The following is a 14280-nucleotide window of genomic DNA, read 5'->3' as shown; positions in this document are numbered from 1 at the left end:
AGGGAGAAATACAATGTTCTGGAATGGCCACCACAGTCCCCTGACTTGAATATCATCGAAAATCTATGGGATGATTTGAAGCAGGTAAGGACAGCCATCAAATTTAACTGGAGAGATTTTGTATGGAAGAATGGTCAAAAATACCTCCATCCAGAATCCAGACACACATCAAAGGCTATAGGAGGTGTCTAGAGACTGTTATATTTGCAAAAGGAGGCTCAACTTAGTATTGATGTAATATCTCTGTTGGGGTGCCCAAATTTATGCACCTGTCTAATTTTATGATGCATATTGCATATTTTCTGTTAATCCAATAAACTTAATGTCACAGCTGAAATACTACTGTGTCATATATTAAAAAGAAGTTGCTACTTTGAAAGCTCAGCCAATGATAAACAAAAATCCAAAAAATTAAGAGGGGTTCCCAAACTTTTTCATATGACTGTATGTATATACACATCTGATGTGAAAGGTTAAATAATATAAAAATTAAAAAATATTTATAGTTGAGTGTAAAAATTCATTGTTCAGCTGTATAAAAATAAGTGTTTTGTGAGAGATTGTGTAGTATCTTTGGAAGAATTAAATAATGTCAGTTACGTTGTGTTTCAAGAAATGGCAGAAGTAAAAGAATATAGTGTATATAAGGAATTTAATTGTGATTTCACAATTTTTGATGCCAAGCCTGAGAGAGAGAACAAAAGGACGCGCCGCGACAAAATCGAATTTAATTAAAAATTCTGTAAAGTCAAAAAAAACTTATGTAGCTACCGTGGTGGTACTAGGAAACTGTTAAGGTATAAGGGTCATATTCTGTAGTATTTTTTAAACACTTCCTTGAGGAGTTTTTGGAACTTCTTGGTGGCACTTCTGGAGTTGCTGAGGTCTAGGGTTGTGACTAAGATGTTTACTTCTAACTTGGTTCCTGTCTAAGCTCTATTTTTTATGTCGGCGCCGGTGTATTTCACATCAATCTCAAGTACTAGGGTGTTGTACCGTGTTAGCCATTATGAATGTAGAGAAAAGCCAAGCAAAATGGCACCTTTTATTGGCTGACTAAAAAGATTAAAATATGCAAGCTTTCGAGGCAACTCAGGCCCCTTCTTCAGGCAAGATGTAATACAGAAACTGGAGTCCCTGTGTTTATATACACACTCTAGGACAAGAAACAACATTGGTACATCTTTAAATGAGAAATTTTAAATGTAAAAAAATTAACAGATCCACATTGTTTTGAAAAACTCATTACAAACTTCAAAAGACTTTGTTGGATAGTTATCTCATCCAAAGATCTTGACCATACATTGTTCTTCTCTCTCTTGTTAAATTAACCCTAGCCTGAATTAATCTATTAATTTTTTACATTTAAAATTTTTCATTTAAAGATTTACCAATGTTGTTTCTTGTCCAAGAGTGTGCATATAAACACAGGGACTCCAGTTTCTGTATTACATCTTGCCTGAAGAAGGGGCCTGAGTTGCCTCGAAAGCTTGCATATTTTAATCTTTTTAGTCAGCCAATAAAAGGTGTCATTTTGCTTGGCTTTTCTCTACATCAATCACAAAGAATTCCTCGAGCTTTCCAGTGTGACATCATTACCGCGACCCTTTAGAATAGCCAATCACATTGCGCCTTTATGTCACATAGTTTAAACCGTGAAGCTTCAGATCAGGGAGAATGCATTAATATTGCATGTTGTTGTTCGGGATTCCTGTTGGCATCCCTTCAGGCAGACACGCAGTCCAGTCCCACTCTTCAGAAACGACCATCTATCTGCCGCAACCAGGTGTTACGTGGGCGTCCCCTTGACCTGGTCTAGCCGCTCGGGTTCTCAACAATGAGAATCCTGCGAGCCGTGAATCACGGCATATGGCCGTAGTGCCGTAATTGATGCCCCCTGACTATGCAAGGTAATGTGCCTCATTTGGGACTCCGTGAGCAACCGCTCATTTGACACAAAGACAAACCAGCAGTAACCAAAGGTCCACCAAAGAGAAACAGTACCGAAGGAGTCCAGTCTTTATTTCAGGTCTCTGGATAGTGTTTATGTCTGTCAACCATATCAGAAAACAGGAAGCACCAGGACTGCAAAGACTATGGAGCTCCACACACCGCTTTTTCCAGCGACCTCATCACCACCCAAACACTCCCAGTCCGTCTACTGACATCAGAGGAAGAGCCACCAGAGTGATGAATGACGCTGCCGAGGTAAGTAAACCTACCGACGCGGTCGATGGTCTCTCCGCAAACAAACACACTGCTGATGGCTATGCCCAAGAGGTAATTAAAGACCTGTATTGGGTAGGACGACACACTGCATCCGGCCCTGCAAACAGACCTCAAACTTGCTGGGAAAACTTGGAGGTTGGTTGCACTCCAACCACCGTAAAAACGCTGCTCCTAAACGGAAGTCAGGACTACTTTATGCTCTCCACGGGAGTAGCTCCGCTGCATCCGCCCACATTAAGGCTGCTTGCGTTATGAAAGTGAGGGGGGAAAACCCAATAGGGTTTGGACTGTTGGGGATCGGAACCTGTGTGGTGCTGAGGCGTCGCCCGCTGCACGGAAGCACTTGGGTCAAAATTGGAGGCGGCCCATCCGGGTAGGTGCACGGACGTGGAGCTCAGTTCGAGAGCTAATCGGATTACGGCTTTATGTTACTTGGTTAGATAGCAGGGGCGGGGGTTGGACAGCCAATGGGAATACATCTTTTGTCAAACGAATTTAGGTGGCACTAACTCCGCGGAATTTATGTGCGTTTTTACGTTTGGTCTTAGAAAAACACAAGAAAACAAACTTCGTGTGTGGAGAAGCATACAGTATAACAGGACAAAATATACAGTTAAGTGTGTTTTCAATCTGTGCAATAGTTAAGATTTTAGCGGACAACATTGAATACAAGAAATACAAGGCAACTGAACGTTATTAACCTAACTTGTCTGCACTCTAGTAACACGAAATACTATACGGTCCTCGTTTTTTTTATAATCCATCTTAAATAAATGTCCTTTTTTCAATATAGCAAATTTCTGCCTTTAAGTCTTGACATCTAAATCTTATACGAACTCTTTTTTGTAAACTGGTGCATTGCAAACTGAGCATCAAGCCAAGATGATGTTCAGTCAAGACTTGTACATTTTATTTTAAGATGTACAATTCTGTCATAAAAATCGGACAAACACCAAATGTAACCAAGTGCAAAAAATGATGCAGTCTTTACCACTGTCCATTGTGTCCGGTGGGCAAGTAACTTTTCACTGGCACAACTACATTTTGAGGGGCACATTAAAAAAGCAGTATTAAACACAAGTAAGTAGAGGTTTCTTTACCTTAATTTAGAAAATATGTCAACTTCTGTGTATAGTGGGACTGCCTTATTTTCTCTTTTCAGCTTTTCAAATATGTTTGTGCAGTTTGGATTGATTGCAGGCAAGAATCTCGCAATCATTGCTACTTGCATACAAAACACAAGAACATTAATGTTATATTTTAAAACAACATGACTATGACAAGCGTGATGAGTTTCAGGTAAGTTTTATACCACTGTATCAGTTGTGATGCAACTGTTTTGATAGGTCATTCTGGAAGTTGTATTACTAAAAATTTTATGAATTTGAAAAAATATATGAGATGTTCATAATTTCACTGAGTAAGCTTTGTATTGAGCAACCAGTAAACAGAAGGTGTTTTTTGAGGATAGAAAAATGGACAAGTAATTATTAATAAAAAGTTAAAAAAAAATGGCTATCTTGTCTCATAGACATAAGCAGATCTGCACAGTGTAGTGGGTATAAAGTTGCATTAATACAGATTACATGTTTTATTATCCTTCTTGCAGGAACATCCAGTTATTCAAAGCCTTGCAGCACCTCGTCAGTGGTTAATAGACACTGCTGATGAACTGAAAGGCACAGTGCAGGAGCTGTTTTTTGTGAATATGTATTGAGAGAGATGAAGTCTTTGAAATGTGGAAGAATGGTGAAGACTCGAGATACTCTTTATATTTCATTTTGAACATCAACAAGACATGAACAAGTTCCTGTCTGAACTGCATGATAAAAAGAAACTGTCTTCATGCCCAAGTCTTGAGCAGCAAGGACAATGAATATTCTGAAAAGGAGTCAGAGTAAAGGTGAGTTACCTGCTTTCCGGTGGCACAGTGACTGCGGCCTTCTCACTCGGCATGTATTCCTGTGTTTCTTTTCTCTCTCTCTCTCGCACTCTCTCATTGTAAAAATGTAAATACTGTTTGAGTGCTTTTTTACTTCAGGACACCTCATTTTACTTGCAGATAGTGTGGTTGTGGTGTTAAATGTTCTTCTTTTATAAAATATTACATTGATTGTTTTGTTCAAAATGTTTCTTAATTCTGTGTTTTATAATGTAAAAATAAGCTTTTGTGAAATAGTTTTCTGTAAGCTGATGTCTGATTATGAATTTTACACTGTAAATAAAAAATGTAGGAGTCTGATTATGTACACATAAACACTGCCCCAAAGAATTTTATTTTTCTGACATAGCAGTTATGATCTGCTTCTTTTGTCACACACTAGTTTTTTCAATAGCATTACAGATATCTTGAACCTTTTTAGAGCGATTTATTACAATTAATTTGAGCTTTGAATAATTTTACATAAAAACAGCCAAATTTGTAGATTCCACTCTTGTTATAGTCAAATATTTGTAATAAAAGTAATCTTGGAAAAATAAACATTCATGCAACATGGACAGGTTTCAGTAATTGGTAATAATTACAATAAAAAGAAACTGAAGTGTGTCACATTTCCTGACATACAATACTTATAGCATTATAGTGGATTAGTGCTTAAAATGGCACATCTCCAAGATTACAGCCAAACTGTGTGATTAGACAGAGTTTTCTAATTTCCTCGTGTGTATTTCTAGTTGGTGCTGTGTTTTTCACTGCATTTGTCACTAAAACAAATTACAGACCTATATTGCTGATTCTAACATTAAAGATTTAGGCTAAAGTTTTACAACCGAATACACATCTTGACACTAACCCTCTCTATTTATCTGGGCTTGGGACCAGTAACCAGCTGGGCTGGTATGACTCTTGGCGGCTTGGTTTTGAATAAAAAGAATCAAACTAGGAAGAAGTTTCTGAACTGAGATGGATGGGAATGGATCAGCAAGTACATCAACCTCACATAAAAGTGGGAAGAGATGAAGAAGAAGATTGTTGATAAGCCTATGACACCAAATTTTTTCTGAAATGGCTAGCAAGTTATAGCATTAAACTTCATTTAACATTACTCCAGAGTATCATGTGTGTACAAGAATATGAATTAATTATGAAGTGTTACCCATTAAAGACAGTTTTCTCACTTGTGATAATATAATTTCCTTATGAATATACGGCATATACATAGTCAGATGTGCTTCGATTCAGGGTCACAAAAGCCAGAGCCTCTCCTTTCAGCACTGAACGTGAGGCAGGAAACAACCCTGGACAGGGGAGCAGTCTATGAGACGGCCCAAACTGACACACGCCAACACTCACAAGGCGTCAATATAGAATAGATGATTTACTTAACATGCATATATTCAGGGAATGTGAGAGGAAAACCAAAGTACAACACACATCAGCACAGGCGGAACATACAAAGTTTATACATATAAAAACCCAGCACAGGAATCAAACCCGCATCACTGTGTCTATGAAGTGGCAGATTATCTGCTGGTAATGTTACATATAAAGGAGGAAAATTACTTGAGACCTACCATTTCACATGGTAGTAACAATTGATGTTTCAGTTTAATATAGAAAACACTCTGTTAATCCCAGAGGGGAATATATTCAGTGTACCAAATACCGAAAAAAATGATGAATGACCAGGTGGCTCCCAACTGTTTTACATTTGGAAGCTGAATTCATGTCAAGATTTGCTATACAGCCCCTACCATTGCATCTTTATAATTTAGTTATGAAAAATGTCAAATTGCAATAAAATTTGAAATGAAAGAACAACATTCATTATAAAAATTAGTCTGAATGAATTCAAGTGAGTGTGGTGTTCTTATTTTTGAATTTTCCACATTGAACAGCACTCTCAAAATTAATTGGATTAACACTAGAATTACCAAATGCTACGAAAAAACTCGTAAACCCGGCCCACCTTAAATCCCTTCACACCTCTCCGTCGTTATCTTTTGTCTTGTAAATGTGCCAATCAAGACAAGCAGCAAGCAGCCTTCTATTCCATCTCCTCATCGCTGCAAAATGGGCACAAAGTTCTTCCAGCTCAAGCCTTGATTATCTGGGAGTCAGGTACCTAGAGTTGTATAGGGAAATAATAGATTGTTGTTTGGAACACATGCAGTTCATGTGTGCTGTGCTTCTACAACAAACGTTTTTCATATTTTAGTCATAAATGACAAAATGTAGACATAAACTGTATAATGTGTGAAGCCCAAAGTCCAAAGATCAAATAAACACTTTCACAAAAGGTACAAGGATAGCACAACAGCTTCCGTGGTGCAGCGGTAGGAATTACTGATTTGTAATCCAGAGTCTCCCTGTTCGATCCTGACTTCCTTGCAAATTTACCATTTTGAGTAGTTATCTGCTCTTATTGTTACAATTATACAGACGCAAATCAAATGTATGTTTTTATTGTAACAGCTGGTGTAAATTTAAAAGTTAGGTTTTTTTTTCACTTGTATTCTCTCAGTCATGATGACGATACAACCCGCCCCCATCACCCCAGATCTGATGCTGTTAGTTTTTATTTGAAACTGGTAATAACTGTTAATGTGAGTTGTGTTTTGAGACAATGGAACTGGAAATTCTCTGATCAGGAGAGATAATGGCTGACACACAAACGCTGGAGTGTCATGCCTTTTTGGTATTTTACTGTCACTTGAATTTTTTTGTTCAGTTTTATTGAGTGTTCCTGCTCACGCTGAATTAGTATGCACCTTATGGTCCATGACGTCAAAGCCGCAGTGACAAAAAAACAGGTATATATGATATTTGGAATAATTCATTTTTTGACCTGTATAGTATATTTCGGAAAACATCTTATTCATATTCATTTGCATACCTTCTTGCAGTTGTAATCCGTGACTATGTTCCCTCCACAATCTTGCCCATTCTCCACATCTTGTTGCATGGTGGTGTTTCTTTTGTACTGCAGGACATATAGAGGAAAGAATAGTACAGAGAGGTCAGTTCTGAGCTATATGCAATCATCAAATTCAAATGTTAACAGTTCCCACACCCAAGGACCGTCCTTCCAACATTTACGACATGTGTACCTGTTGCAATGTACACACTTCTCTCTATGCTGTGGTTTCTATTACATTGAAGGGGCGCCTGACACTGACTGAGTTTGCTTTCCTGGGTGAAGCGGCAGTCTTGGAACAGAAGCTTGTCGATGTTGCATCCTCTTTTTCTTTTTCCATCGACTTTTCTTGTAAGGAGCAACAACGACAATGTAACTACAGTAATCCCTTGCTATATCGCGCTTCGACTTTCGCGGCTTCACTCTATCGCGGATTTTATATGTAAGCATATCTAAATATATAATGCGGGTTTCTGCGGACAATGGGTCTTTTTACTTCTGGTACATGCCTCCTCAGTTGGTTTGCCCAGTTGATTTCATACAAGGGACACTACTGGCGAATGGCTGAGGAGCTACCCAATCAGAGCACACAGTTAAGTTCCTGTGTGCTGATTGGCTCAGCAACAGAGCGCCGAATTCGATTCCGGTGCGTTAACCAGGAAGTCTCGTCTTGCTCATTCAGCATCAACGTGCTCCTGCTACTGCTTCAGGGGCCGTGCCCAAGCGCCAACGGAAGATGCTAACGATTGCCAAAAAGGTAAAAGTTTTGGATATGTTGAAGGAAGGGAACAGCTACACTGCTGCAGGATGCCATTACGGCATCAATGAGTCCACGATTCTTTTTATTTAAAAAGGAGGAAAAGAATATAAGATCTACGGCCACAGTGTCCTTTAACCAGGGCGTAAAACGAGTGGATAATAAGACGGTAGTCCGGATGGAATCTGCTTTAGGGATTTGGATTGAAGACTGCTGGAATAAGAAAAATGGCGGTGCTACACAATCGCCTGAAGAGGCTCCTTTAGAAGAGCTGTAACGCTCTCCTTTGTTGTGCAGTAAAATTAAACTCATCGTTATCGGACAAGTCGTCGTGTCATTGTTGGTGAGTAACCATAATTAATTTTCTACGTACAGTACTTATTACATGTACATAGTTTAGTGTCACTGTACACACATTTTGCTGTATTCAATTTTTCTTGCATTGTACGTATTTATTGCTGGTGGCCTGTCTGTCATAATGGCTGTAACATATGTGATATCAGAGACGCTTGATATCTTTAAAATAATATTTAGGTTTTACTGTATATAAACGGTGTGTTTACATACATAATTTCAATGAATCTTACCTAATATCTAAGAGAATACAAAGGGTGTATGTTGTATAATTGTGCAGGAAATGTTTATAATAGTATGGGAGAGTTTATAAGGGATTAAAATATATAAAATATATAAAAATAACCATATGAACATATAGTTTTTACTTCGCGGATTTTCACCTTTCGCGGGGGGTCCTGGAACGCAACCCCCACAATCGAGGAGGGATTACTGTAGTTTTAATTAGGGGTTTTATCTTAAATGATTTTCTCTGTTCTTTAAAGATATACTGCTTAAAGAAATCCGCTCATTTGACTTGTAAAATATCACTGTCCCAAATTTAAATTTAATGACAAAAGAAACAAGTCAAGCTATAAATCTGTTAAACTGTGAAACATGTTTGATCAGTTGTTATTTACTTTGTTGTATTTGTATTTAATTGCTTTCTATGTTTTACTTTGAGTTTTTGATCATAGTATTAATGAAATAATCTCTCTATTATAAAAAAAATCCTGCAGAGAAACAGTAGGGTGTCGAGACGTGATCTTCACGTTAAGATCACAGAAGACACTTAAAAGACCTGTTAGACTAAAGAGATTGGCCACGGAGCATCTCGCGGGGACCTTAAACATGAGACTTTGTGCCAAGAGATTGACCCAGGACCGTCTCGCGATGACGTAGAACATGACATTCTTGCAAGACATGCCCTACTTACAACCAAATAAGACCACGGTCATCAAAACTCTGTCGTGTTTTGGCTTTGAGCACACACAGATCCAGGGCTCTGAGTGCATATAAAGCGTATCAGGACAATACGTTATAGATGAAACGTAGACGACTAAGCGAAGAAGAAAGCAGCGTGGAGAAAAGAGACTCAAAAGCATTGGAGAGACAAAAAAGAAAAAGAATAATCTAGGTGCAAATTCAGAAAATAAGGAAAGTAATTATCAGCCCGGAACAAATGGAACTGAAAAAAAAGCACATCCAGTCCAGATGTTGGCGCTATACACATGCAGAGCAGGTTAGAGATTTTGAAAGCAATGGAATTCGAAAGGCTCAAAAAAAAAAAAAGGCAGCGCAATACACAAGTAGAGAAAGTTAAAGAATATGAAAGTAGGAAAATTAGAAAGTATAAAAAAAAAGAAAGTAAAGATCGCAGTAGTGCAAACAAACGGACATTATTACTCAGAAAAGGGAAAATAATCACTACGGACCAGGTGTCATTGAAACAAAAGAAGGATAAAGCGAGGTCAGAAATAAAAGACAGAGTAGAACACAAAGTAAAACGTCATAAAGAGGTTAAAAAAGGGAGCCAAACACATGCAGAGCAGGTTAGACATAATGAAAACTGGAATTCAAAAGCCTCAAAAAAAACCGTAGGCATGAAACACATGAAGAGCAAGACAAAGATATGAAAGCAGAAAAAAAACGACAGTATCAAAACAAAAACAGTAAACATCGTATTAGCACAAAGAAAAAGAAATTATTACTCGGAGAAATAACGAAAAGGCGAATAGAGATCAAATATATGGACATAGGTGATATGTCAGAAGTATGTAAATATTATAAGGCTTTGAAGTTTAAGTCAAGAGAATTTCAAAAACGGAGTTTACCTCACATGCATTTATTGGTTACTTTGCAAAGAAAATTATTAACTGCTGATGATGTGGATTGTTTTGTCTGTGCTGAAATTCCAAACAGAAACCTATCCTGAATTATGATACAAAGTCATTAAACACATCTCACGGACCTCATTAAAAGGATTCAGCACATTGGGACTCGAAAGATTACAAATACTGTTTTTACAGAAGTTCAGAAGTAAAAGTGAAACTAATGAAATAGCAACAATTCAAAGAAATAAAAAATCTTAAAAGTGTGTGTCCGGAAAAACAAAAACGGGGGCTGCCGAGCGAAAACCCCTAGTTTAAAATAATACCAGCAGAGTGGAATATATTTTTTCTGGATATTAGCCTAATAACAGAGTAGAGAGAAGATTTATTTTTTTAAATTTTGATAGCTACTTGTTATTTCATGGAGGAGCATTACTTTCAAGCAGAACTTTTATTTTGACTGCATATTTTCCGATTGTGACATCAATTATTTGTGCAAAAGATATGTGCAATTTGATCTGCAGAGCGGAGCTGCGGAGGTCTACAGTTAGACTCTTTTAGCATTTATGTGTCATTTGGGTAATCCATGTTTTGGGTAAAATAAAAGTTATTGTGCACTTCAAAGTATTTTTGTCTTGGTTGTTTGACTTACAGTACTTTCTGGTTTAGGATTCTGATTCTTTTCTCATGTTTCTGACTTGGTAAAAAAAAGATTGGTTTTTACCCGGAGCTTACTAGTTTTATTCTCCTTTCATCTTCTGGTCCTGAATTAAAAATCATTCTGCTTCTGCAGAACAAAAACTGATAGTAATGGTAAGAATTAAATAATCAACCAGTCTGACACTCAAACATAGATATGCAATTGACTACTGTTTTGTTTACATTTGTCTTTATTACCATGTATTTGATATATTTAGTAGATACTTAAATACTATGAGTTATTGCATTTAAGTTAGAGGTTTGATTTAATTAAATGACAGTTTATAATATTTTTATCTTTTTGAGGATAAATTAGACTTCAACTATGCTAATGGATTCCAGAAGCCAGAAGTAAGGACTGTTTAGAAAAATCAGAAACCGTACTTGTCAAAAGTCAGAAACCCCCCATATATTTAACTTTAGTCCTGACAAAATATCGAGATTCAATATATTTTCTTGCCTATTTGTTTAGTTCTCCATTGGTTTATGTGACGTTCATTTGTGTCATACATATAGACCTATGTTCTGAATTAATTTCACCTATAAAAGAGTTAAAAATGCCTTGACTTTTAATGTGTAATTGGTTTTATTATTGGATCAAATAAAGCTTAGTTAAGTGGTCATTAGTTAATCTTTCTCATTTGTTTACTTCAAACTGTTTATTTTGACCCGCAAAGCACTTTGACATATCTCTTCTTATTTAAATGTGCAGTATATAAAATTAGCACAGTTGCTGTTCAGCCTCAGATGCCATTAACAAACATCTTAGACTGAATCTTATTAGAAAACCTTTCCAAGATAGCTTATATCAGATACTAAACATGACATGCTGTGTGATCTGTATGATGTAATTTAAATGTTGTGTGCTTTGTTTACTGATAATGCTGTGGTTGCATCTCTTCCTGTCAAAAGTCTGCATTACATACCTGCTGCAGACACAAAACAGAGATGCTAGATTAAAGGTGAACTGTGCGCAGCTGCTGTTTTGAGTTTTAAGGTGCTAGTGCTTTTATTGATGTTCACACAAGATTTTTTAAGTAAGTGTTCTGTACACTTTTAAGTATACTTGTCTATAGTGGTCTTTACCAATTCCACAGAAACTACATTCATGAGCCCTCTTTTGTGTAAAAGGTCAGATATCCATAGCTGCTTGTGGACTGCCTTTAATCTTAGGTTTAGATTTGTCTGCTGCCCTCTATATTGTCCAAGGGATGCAGAATTTTCATCTGGGACCTCATAAGGTACACATGGTCTGCAGATTGAAAATGACTCCACTTTGTAGAAATTGTCATGTAAAAAAGCAGTCCAGTTCCAAGAGTGGATTTCTTACTTTTTGCTCTTTTTCCTCCTGCATTTAGTATTCCATTTAGTACTCTTCCAAGGACTACAGAGCCATTTATTGTTCAACTGTTTAATCTAGTTAAGGGTCACAGAGAAGAAAGCAGTCCCGGGGGCTCACTTATAAAACTTTGTGTGGATTTGAGCATGAAAGTATGTGCACATCAAAAAACAGAAAAATGCCTAAAAATCAGATTTATAAAACCTGGCATGTGTACATTTCTGTGTAATTTATAAATCGCAGTCACCTTGTAAATATGTGCATCTGAGTGTTCTTTAAAACGTTGCCATGAAACATCCTTATATGGAGCATGCTAATCAACCTCATATATACAGTGCTGTGCAAAAGTATTTATCCCTCTTCGTGTTTGTCTTGTTTTGTCCCATTACAACATGGAATTAAAATTGACATTTGGGTGGGGGGGGGGGTTAACACCATTTGATTTACACAATATGGCTACATGCTATTAATGTCTGTAATAGCTTAGCACACCTAGCCACTGCTCATGCTCCTTCAAGTTAGATGGATTGCGTTGATGTACAGCAACTCTCAAGTCATGCCACAGATTCTCCGTTGGATTGAGGTCTGGGCTTGGACTAGGCCATTCCAAGACATTTAAACATTTCCCTTTAAACCACTCCAGGGTAGCTTTAGCAGTATGTATAGGGTCATTGTCCTGCTTGAAGGTTAACCTTCATCCCCGTCACAAGTCTCTGAAACAGGTTTTGTTCAAGAATGGCCCTGTATTTAGTGTCCTCCATCTTTCCTTCAGTCCTGACCACTTTTCTGGTCCCAGCCAATCAAAAACATTTCCACATCAGCACTCCAGACTGTAAATAAAATGGTCACAAATGCAACCAAGAAAAGGCTTTGGTGATTTTTATTTCTACTTAGTTTGCCAGTGGCGAATAAAATCATTATAAGTTTAAAATAATTATATTGTAAAAATAAAAGGCTATTTTTTAATTTGTTTAGCGAATGTGCTATTACCTAAGTGTTGGTGTGGGGGGAGATTCCCCCTTGGAGATTCATGAACTGCATTCTATTGAATGTTGGTTTGAACGTGATGTGTTTTCACTGTGCACAAGGCCTGTGCGGAGACAAATTTTCCTAACTGAGCAATATGTCTGACATGGCGGCCGTCTATCCTGAATGATGAATTTCAAGGAGAGGCTGGTTACACTTGTGCCAAAATGATGGATGAAGGGCTTAATATGCAACAGGCCATCAAAGTGCAAGGAAGACATTAACAACATTAGAAATACATCTGCCCATCATGGAGGTTTCCTGTTATGAAGATATCTGTGCCCCTTCTGATTTTGTCAAAATCTCTTTTGATTTAATGGAAACTCCCTGAAAAATTCTGGCCTGTCCATCAGTAAACATACACACAAACCACCTACCTGCTGTTTCCTCATGCACAGCAAGGTCATGAAGTCTGCATTCTAAGGTTACAGGTATATTAACATATTTTTGTTGTTTAACCGGAATACTCTATGACTGATAGAAGACAGTAAACTTTGTTAAAATGGTATCAGAAGTGACACCAGCTGTTTCTTCAGTCATTTTGGAATGTGCATTATATGTTACATTATGAATAAATTCTTTAAAGGGAACTCATCAACAAAGAAAATGGAAAAAACAGACTGTAATAATAGTAATAATTATAATTAATAGTTCAATAATTTACACCCATTAACACTGTACAAAGACATTTAAAAGACAAATCATTAAAATAAATGTACTCATCTACTTTCACACCATATGTTCCTTGCTCTTAAACATTTACTCAGTTTTTTCTGGTTGGGGGGGGGAGGGAAGAAAAAAATACTTCCACAGGAAAGGCTTTGTTGTGGAGCTCAAATTTCACCGTGGTCATATAAGTGATTAAAACCATGTGAATAAAATAGTTTTAAGTTCTATAAAAAATACCTTGCCTGTCATGACCACCCCTTTAAATTGGGAGAGGATCTCATTTTAAGAGCATGTATCTTTATACTATAAAACTCTTGTATATTACATCCACAGTTGATCATGACAGAGTAAAACTGATCTAATATTAAAAAAAAAAAAACTTGTAGAACAAAACATTAAATTGTAATCTTTTTCTGCTGTGCCCCTTGCAAATTGAACACTGGGTAGTTAAAATGGTGCATAGTGTCTTTAATAAGCCTATTAGGTAGTCTTCTGTAGCATATTCATATCTACTGTGCCCCTCCGTTCCATCCACCA

General features: G+C 37.1%; 1 long non-coding RNA gene across 1 annotated transcript; it reads left to right on the top strand.

Annotated features, from left to right (window-relative positions):
* The first annotated feature begins 2718 nt into the window (after window positions 1-2718).
* LOC127526301 (uncharacterized) lies at window positions 2719-4205 on the top strand. The gene is made up of 3 exons (XR_007933928.1): window positions 2719-2841; window positions 3392-3528; window positions 3839-4205. It is a non-coding gene; the product is annotated as an uncharacterized LOC127526301 (long non-coding RNA).
* Window positions 4206-14280: the final 10075 nt, after the last annotated feature.

Source organism: Erpetoichthys calabaricus, chromosome 18, assembly GCF_900747795.2.
Source record: "Erpetoichthys calabaricus chromosome 18, fErpCal1.3, whole genome shotgun sequence".
Classification (NCBI taxonomy): domain Eukaryota; kingdom Metazoa; phylum Chordata; class Cladistia; order Polypteriformes; family Polypteridae; genus Erpetoichthys; species Erpetoichthys calabaricus.
The sequence above is the reverse complement of the archived record's forward strand: the minus strand, read 5'-3'. Positions and strand labels throughout refer to the sequence as shown.